Source organism: Scleropages formosus, chromosome 24 (genome assembly GCF_900964775.1).
Source record: "Scleropages formosus chromosome 24, fSclFor1.1, whole genome shotgun sequence".
In the NCBI taxonomy this organism is placed as follows: Eukaryota; Metazoa; Chordata; class Actinopteri; order Osteoglossiformes; family Osteoglossidae; genus Scleropages; species Scleropages formosus.
In genome coordinates, this window is record NC_041829.1 from 10643070 (window position 1) to 10651150 (window position 8081).

Sequence of the window (8081 nt, forward strand, 5' to 3'; positions counted from 1 at the left end):
TTGGTTGGGGCCTGCAGTGGGGTGGGGCTGAGGTTCAAATCCTGCTTGGGGTATTGTGGGGTGGACTGGTGTCCCCTCCTGAGTGTGTCCCTTGTGCCCTGTGTTGCTGGGTTAGGCTCCAGTTTGCCACAACCCCATCTGGGACAAGTGACTGTAGACATTGCGTGTGTGTTTGCTTGATTGCCTAAATGAGTAAAGAACTCAGTAGAAGGAGGCATGCCAAGTTTTCTCAGATGACTCCAAACTAGGGCCTCTGCTGGTAACTGAGGGAAACAATGACCCAAAGGTTTATTTGTTCTTGAAAAAGTCTTTCTAAGGTAAATTCTCATAAAATTAAGACACAGCTACCATTAATTTCAATGTGTCCATGATCTCCAAAACAGATACAATTCATGCTTAAATATGACCAAGTCCCAGTTACTTCAATAGTTATTTGTTATCATAACACGACAAAACGTATTTTCCCTTCATTTATTACTCTATAGGGGGATGCAGTGGGTTTGGTCGGATCCTGCTCTGTGGTGGGTCTGGGGTTTGAGTCCTGCTTGGAGTTCCTTGTGACGGACTGGCGTCCCGTCCTGGGTGTGTCCCCTCCCCCTCCAGCCCTGCGCCCTGTGTTGCCGGGTTAGGCTCCGGCTCCCCGCGACCCCGTATGGGACAAGCGGTTCAGACAATGTGTGTGTGTGTGTGTGTGTGTAAGTAAGAGATGGGTCCTGACATAGGCACTTTGGGAGTAAGTACAGCTTAGGGATCTTGACCACAGATTGCAGGACTATGCCTGCAACAGGGACTCATAGTAAGAGAAGCAGAAAAAGATAAATGATGTGTTGGGGTTAATTACAGTCTCCAAAACTCTGGAACACAAGATAACAGCTCGTGAAGAGAGCTGTCATAACTTTGCACTGAGTGCCATGCACAGAGTTAAGGTTGGCATCAGACATAGAATCAGAATGCAAGCCAAAAAGGTGCGAGGGCACACGGCCCAAAAGAAATAGAAACACTTGTTTTTAGATGGAAGGAATGGCAAGTAAGAATAAGCTCTGTACTTTGAAATGGGTGAGGCCACAGAAGGTTGAAGCAATGGTGAAATGGCTTGATGTGTTTTCTGCCAAAGGTTTCAAGAGGAGTATGAAGTGAGTACATTTTACAACTTGTCTGATAGCTCATTGTAAGTGCAGTTTGGGTAGAAGTTGTTGGGAGTTACATATTGTTATCTTTTTGTCTGCTCACTTTTTTCAAGTCTCTTTTTGCCTTTCAAAATATACATTTATTATACCAATGTTTTATTTATTGATATGCAGGTATAAAATGGTCAGTCATAAGACCCTAATGCACGTGTGTCACGCCCTCCACCTCCGCGCAACCGGGAACACCTGCTAATGATCACCAGATGTACACATAAAAGGGGAGCTTGGAGCGTAGCAAGATGTGGAACCTTGTTTAGCCTTGCTACTCACTTGCGTTTCTTGCCTTAGCTCTCCTGACTTCCCTGATTCCTCGTCCTCCTCCTCGTCCGCGTCCTCGTCCTCGCCCTCTTCCTTGTTTCCCTGTGCCTTCTCCTGTATCTCCACGACTTCCTAGCTCACCACAACTTCTCGCTTGTTTACGGCTCTTGAATTCTCCCTGTACAACGTTTGCTCCTCGGTGACCCTCGCCAGTTTCTCGGACAACGATTTTCGAATTTCCCTCAGTGAAGTACGCCTCCCCTCTGCACTTGGGTCCGACGATTCACTTCCCAGACGGAATCATGACAACATGATGTGCTGCGAAGCATTTGGTTCCTTCCAGTTGAGAACTGGTATTTTTTCCATCTCATTTCCTTGCCGTGCAATCATAAGTGTGAAAATTGCCTCTGTATATTCAATAATTAGTTGTGTGACATTTCAGCTACCATGACTTTAACGTGTCTGTTGACCAAGGTCTCACATCACTGCGGTGGAATTTTGGCCCATTCCTCTGTGCAGAACTGCTGTAGCTCAGCAACATTTGCAGGTTTTCAAGCATGAGCGGCTCTTTTTAGGTCTTGCCACAACATCTCAATAGGATTCACATTGAGGCTTTGACTAAGCCATTCCATAACAGTGTTTTTTTTTTCAGTCATTGTGATGTTGACTTGCCTGTATGTTTGGGATCATTATCTTGCTGCATGGCCCGGTTGTCCTTCACCCTCAACTCATTAAGTGATGGCCTTGCATTTTTCGTTCGAAGTTTCAGATAAAAAGAAGAATTTTTAGTTCTTTTGTTGATAGTATGGCTCCCAGGTCCTGTGGCAGCAAAACGTCCTCACATTATCAAATTGCAACCATTATGCAACCATCATTCTTCACTGTGGGTAGAAGGTTCTTACAAATGCAATTCTTGGTTTTCACTAAGAAATCATACAAGGGCCAAAGTCATCCAAAAGTTGTAGTTTTGAATCAACAGTCTGCAGAACAGAATGTTGCAGAAGTCTTGAGAGACAAGGGCTTATGGAGAACTTTTGAGACTGTCCTTACTTTCCTTACTTTTAAACTCTCCTTACTTTATAGCGAGGAATGGTTTGTGTCTTCTCACTTTCCTCTGTGTCACATTTTTGCAGTGTCTTATTGTGGAGTCATAAACACTGACTTGAGGTTTGCAGTTCCCTGGGTTTTCTCCATCTGGAAACTGTTTCAATTTTATGGCAGCATTGGAGCTGCTCAACTCGTTTTGACAAGTGATTCTCACTCAAAGACATTACTTTACGTAAGGTTTACTTTCTAGTTCACTGGTCCAATTACCACCATTGAAACCCTACTTGAACACTAAGGGTCATTGTTTCTATTGTAATTTAGAATTTAATCACACATATTTTGAAATACATACTATAAAATATGAATAATAGATAAATGTTAATCACAAATTAAAAACAGATTAAATTTTATTACTAATTCAGTTAGCCTACCTGTTGGTACTTCCGTTGGTTTTTGCAAGCTAAAAGGCAAGCAAAAAAAAGTCATTTTTGAAGATGCAAGGCTTCATTTAAAAAAAAAAAAAGTGAAATAAATGTAATGTCTTGAGTGTTAGATGGAAATGTACATAAACATGACATTTCGACAGATTTGAAATATAGCATAAGTGACCTGTCATTCCAAGAGGTATGGAAAACAGAGAAAAACAATAGTGGAAAATGTTGAGGGATGACATCACTGTGTTTTTGCTGACACAGTCTGAATCCCAGGACAGTAAGGAGAAAATGAAAAATTTCTATGCAAAACTCATTCATCTGGCTTTTCCAGATGTATCCAAAAAGGATGTACTAGCTCACTTTTCCATGGACTTGAAAGCATGCTTACAAAAATATACCAATTGGGAAATACAGTAAACCAAATCAGGAATCATCACTGATGATGAATGATGGCATCATGTGGCCGACCTGCTTCCATTTCACCCCAGTAAATAAAAGTAAAAGGCGAGAAAATATGAAAAACTAAAACCAAAGGCATCTTACCACAAGGGTACAATTTTTCTGGGAAACTCCCATAAACTTTCAATAATTAAATCACAAACTTGTCCCATGACTGCTCACAAGTTCATTTTCCACAAAATAAAATGATACAGAAAAAGATGCCACAATATGCTAGAAAATATTACCTTCAAAAAATTACCTACAACCTTACCACCATAAATTGTATTTTAAAATTTTCTAAAAACTACACACAAGATGCACTCTATACACACACACACACGTTTTCAGAACCGCTTGTCCCTTACGGGGTCACGGGGAACCGGAGCCCACCCGGCAACACAGGGTGTAAGGCCGGAGGGGGAGGGGACACACCCAGGACGGGACGCCAGTCCGTCACAAGGCACCCCAAGCGGGACTTGAACCCCAGACCCACCGCAGAGCAGGACTGCGGTCCAACCCACTGCGCCACCGCACCCCCCGCACTCTATACAATTAAATTATTTTTGTGAAACATACTACCACCACTCATTAAACAGTCCTGACCTTTGCTTGTGAGAACTGCAAATGCAAAAGTGGATGTTTCAGCAACAAAAGAAATAAGCGAAAACATCATCCTCATGTGTTTCAAGGTCTGATCATTCTTTATTTACAATATCACCTTATTCTCTCATACCCCAGCAGATGAAAATATGCCACCTGAGCATTGTTCCTGGCAGGCTAATGGTGGCACAATGTAGACATTGTGCTTGTGATGGTTTTGTTCCCTATTCCTCCATCAGATCTCTGCCCAGCACAGCTTGCCTCCATGTGGCAGCACTATTAATAGCCTGTTATATAATCCAAGAAAACCTGCCCCTGAATGGATTGCAGGGATGGGCAAATATGGCCCACTCTCTGTGTACAATAGATGGTTTGGCAGACAGCAGTACTGCTCATCCCACTTCAAAAATTCTGTAGATCTCAAGCTAAGTTCTTAAAAGGAGAGGAAAAATGGTACTCATGGATCAAACGATTGGTTATTTAGGAAGAGCAGGTTTCAAATACAATATTTTTCCACTTTTGAAATTGCTTGATGAAGAAGGTTTTATTTGTAGGAGGGGAGTGGTATCAGCGTCACTGTTGTCAGTGCGTCACCAAGGCTTTGGAATAATCCTCTAAAGGCTTTATAATAAAATATTTTAAACCTTTTCCAGGTAGCATGTGGCTTATTCACTCAGCTACAACATTATTATTAGTTTTAAATTGACTTACAAGTCTTTTTAATCTAGAATGCCCAGGAGGGGTGGGCAGCCCCTGGAACTTGGACCCCAGAGGTTCTTTTTTCTCCCATGACTTTCAGCTGGGAGTTTTTTTTGTTCCGTTCCTCCGTGGCCAGTAGGCATACTTATGACTTTAATAACCTCATGGATAATATATTACTCTAGCATACAGTCAACTGTTTTATTTGTTTCATTGTGTTCTACCTTTGTTCAGCACTCAGTGCCACTGTGTGAGAATAGTGCTCTATAAAAATAAATTGAATTGAACTGAATTGAATTAATACATCATTACTGTGCTGCTTCACATGTGTAACTGCACAGAGGAACTGTCCTCATAATACTGATGAGAAAAGCAGTTATTGTGACAATACTTTGTTACAATATTGTGAAACTGAACGCTATCTACCATTTTTGATATTGAGGGATATGCTATTGTTAGAAATACCTAGAAGTTAATAATTTTGTGAAACTATGACAAATGCCTGGACACATTTTGGCTTGTGCTCACTCACAGCACAAAGCAGAGTGATGAAAGATGGGAAAGAGAAATTTAACAGTACCCCGCGAAAGAAGAGTATAGGCAGCCTCTGTTGGCAAAAAGACAAACCACGAGCTCAGTCATAATGACGCACACTTACATTTCAGTACTAATTGTCAGACCTCCTTTATAGCTGAAACCCACAGCTAATTGGTGATCAATCTAACATGGCTCAGCTTTGCAGCTGTATTTGCAATTGTGATTTGGTGTCTTCACAGTTAAACTTCTTTATCATGTTGTGTTTCTATTATTTTGCCCAACCCTATATGTAAAAAAGAAGACAAAGCAGCTCAAGGTTTGATTATAAACCAGCATGTTTGAGTCAGATGGATTTATTTCATATTTGGTATCACCTTCCTACATGATAATGCTGACAATATTGTTTTTATAGTGACAATTCACTTGTCTGAGTCAGGGTTGCTGCAGCCCAGAGCTTATTCTAGAATCACTGGGCACAAGGCTGAAGGAGTGCTGTTAATTCATCTGAACTGCATGTCTTTGGAATGTTGGAGGAAAACAGAGCATCTGCAGAAAACCCAGAAATGGGGCGAACATGCAAACTCCATAAAGACCGAATCGGATTCGAACCTTCACCCAAACAACCGAGGCGCTTCGAGGCAGCGGGGCTACCTGCTTCACCACCTTTCCATCCTAATTATATTTCAATAAATCCTTGTTTGCACATTATGTAGAAGAAGGATTCTTTCAATTTTTTGCAAGTTGAAAGGAGATGAGAGAAAGTGAAAACTGACAATGTTATTTTCTGTTCTCTTTGGAGGTAAGGCTGAAAGGGGCTCAGGGAAAAGTCTGTCATGTTCTTACACTATAAATAGCAAGGTGTGTGTACAGAATGTCCTTCTGAGGCATAATACTTTCCTGGAGTCGACAGCAGGAGAGAAGAAAAACGTATAGTTATTAGGCTTGACCGACTGTGTGTATCTACTGTATATTAGAAAATATAGAAGCTCACTTTTTGATCATTCTTGGTAGAGTTGTGTTTGCTGCCATTGATAGCCCTTAAAATTGCAGACATGAGTTACACAACTGGTTAAAACCTTTCTCTCTCCCTTGGTATTGCTTCTTTCTTGTTGAAAGAAGGTCTCCATGGAAACCACATTCAAGGGAATTTTGCAAGGCTGTTGAGTATGAGACAGTTATGGGACGACAGAGAGATGCCTGTAGAAAGCTAGGTAAAATATTCATCCAAACATTAATTTGCTCAAATCATGAAATGGTAAAGAGGGCAACACAAGAAGATCCTCAGCCTTTTAATCAGTAGTAAGTATTTTGCATCTAGCATGTGAGATTATAAAAATTCTCCAAACACCTAAAACTTGAGTTTACCAGTGTAAATGAATAGCGCCCTTCATATTTAGGTAGAGCTGTGTTGCAGAAGATTTAGAGAGATCAATCTTACATCTTTGTTCTGATGTAGGCTTTTTGTCTGAGATTCAGGGTCTTAGATGCAGGTGTCATTAAAGGCTAGACTGAAAGGGATTTAATTTGAATTCTGTGTTAACAATACTACATTTTACTATGGACAATCACACACTGACTGAAACTGCTTGTTCCAAGCAGGATTGCAGCGAGCTGGAGCCTAACCTAGCAACAGAGCATAAGGCTGGAGGGGATACACCCAGGACGGGACTCCAGTCTGTCACAAGGCACCCCAAGCAGGACTTGAACCCCAGACCCACCAGAGAGTAGGACCTGGTCCAACCCACTGCACCATCATGCTCCTTTACTATGTATACTGGCATGACAATATACATACTTGACTATCAAGCTTATTCATGATATTTTCCTCAAAATCCAAGTGAGTCATACTGAAGTTTTTGATGAAAAGTGTAACATGAAGTCCAACACAGCAAGGCCAACTGCTTGATTTGCGTTTATGCTAAATTCTCTGTGTTCAGCTTTTGGTCATCATTGTCATAGATACTTTAAAATATTTGCAGAACCACTTAATAGCATAATAACATACAGTATTTTGGTTTTAGCAAGTAGCCTTAGTTTGAGACCCCAAGCTGACAACCACATCCTCTGCCGTGGTTGGTACGGTACCATATGATACTGCTTATCTGCATGAGCCTTCCAAGTCTGGGCAGCACACAGGAGTTGCACAATGAGTTGCTTCTCATGCATTTACTTATTTAATACTTAAGTAAATACCTACTCACTTCTCTTGTCCCATACATTCACTGCTAGAAGATTCAGTAGAGATGTTTAATCTGTTGTCACTTCACAACATTTGGCCACCCGCACTCCCTCCCATTCCCCTTTTGAACCACAGTATCAGCTGAACAATTGAAATCTTCATGCAACATATTTCTGATTCACTGCTTTATTCACTAAAACTTTAGCACAGTTAAAACTTATGCACTCATCCCTCACAAAACAGGCCTCGACAGAATGGAAAACTGCAACACATATTCGCAACTGCCCATTGCAAACTTCGCAACTGTGCTGCTGCTGCGAAGTGGTGCGAGTAAAGGAAAACAAACAGTGGAAAATTTCACATTAAGCCCAACACTTCAGTTCTTCCAAGAATAAGCAGAGAGACAAATATAGATTTTTCCCCTTAGGCTTGTGTGACATTAGAGGTCTGATTGTATTTAAACAGCTGTCTCCAATTACCCCTTTAATTGGGCTGATTAAATTTAGGAGGTAATTACTTTTTCATTACCTTTTTTAAATGATTTTTTTTAAATTCTACACTTCACTTCCAAACCAAGGAAATGACAGAACTGGTGTAAATTTTAACAGGATCCAATAGTATACCATTAGACTGACAAAAAATCTGATTGAACTAAATAGAAGAAAAACTGTAAAAATATAAAAAATTGGAAGGAGACCC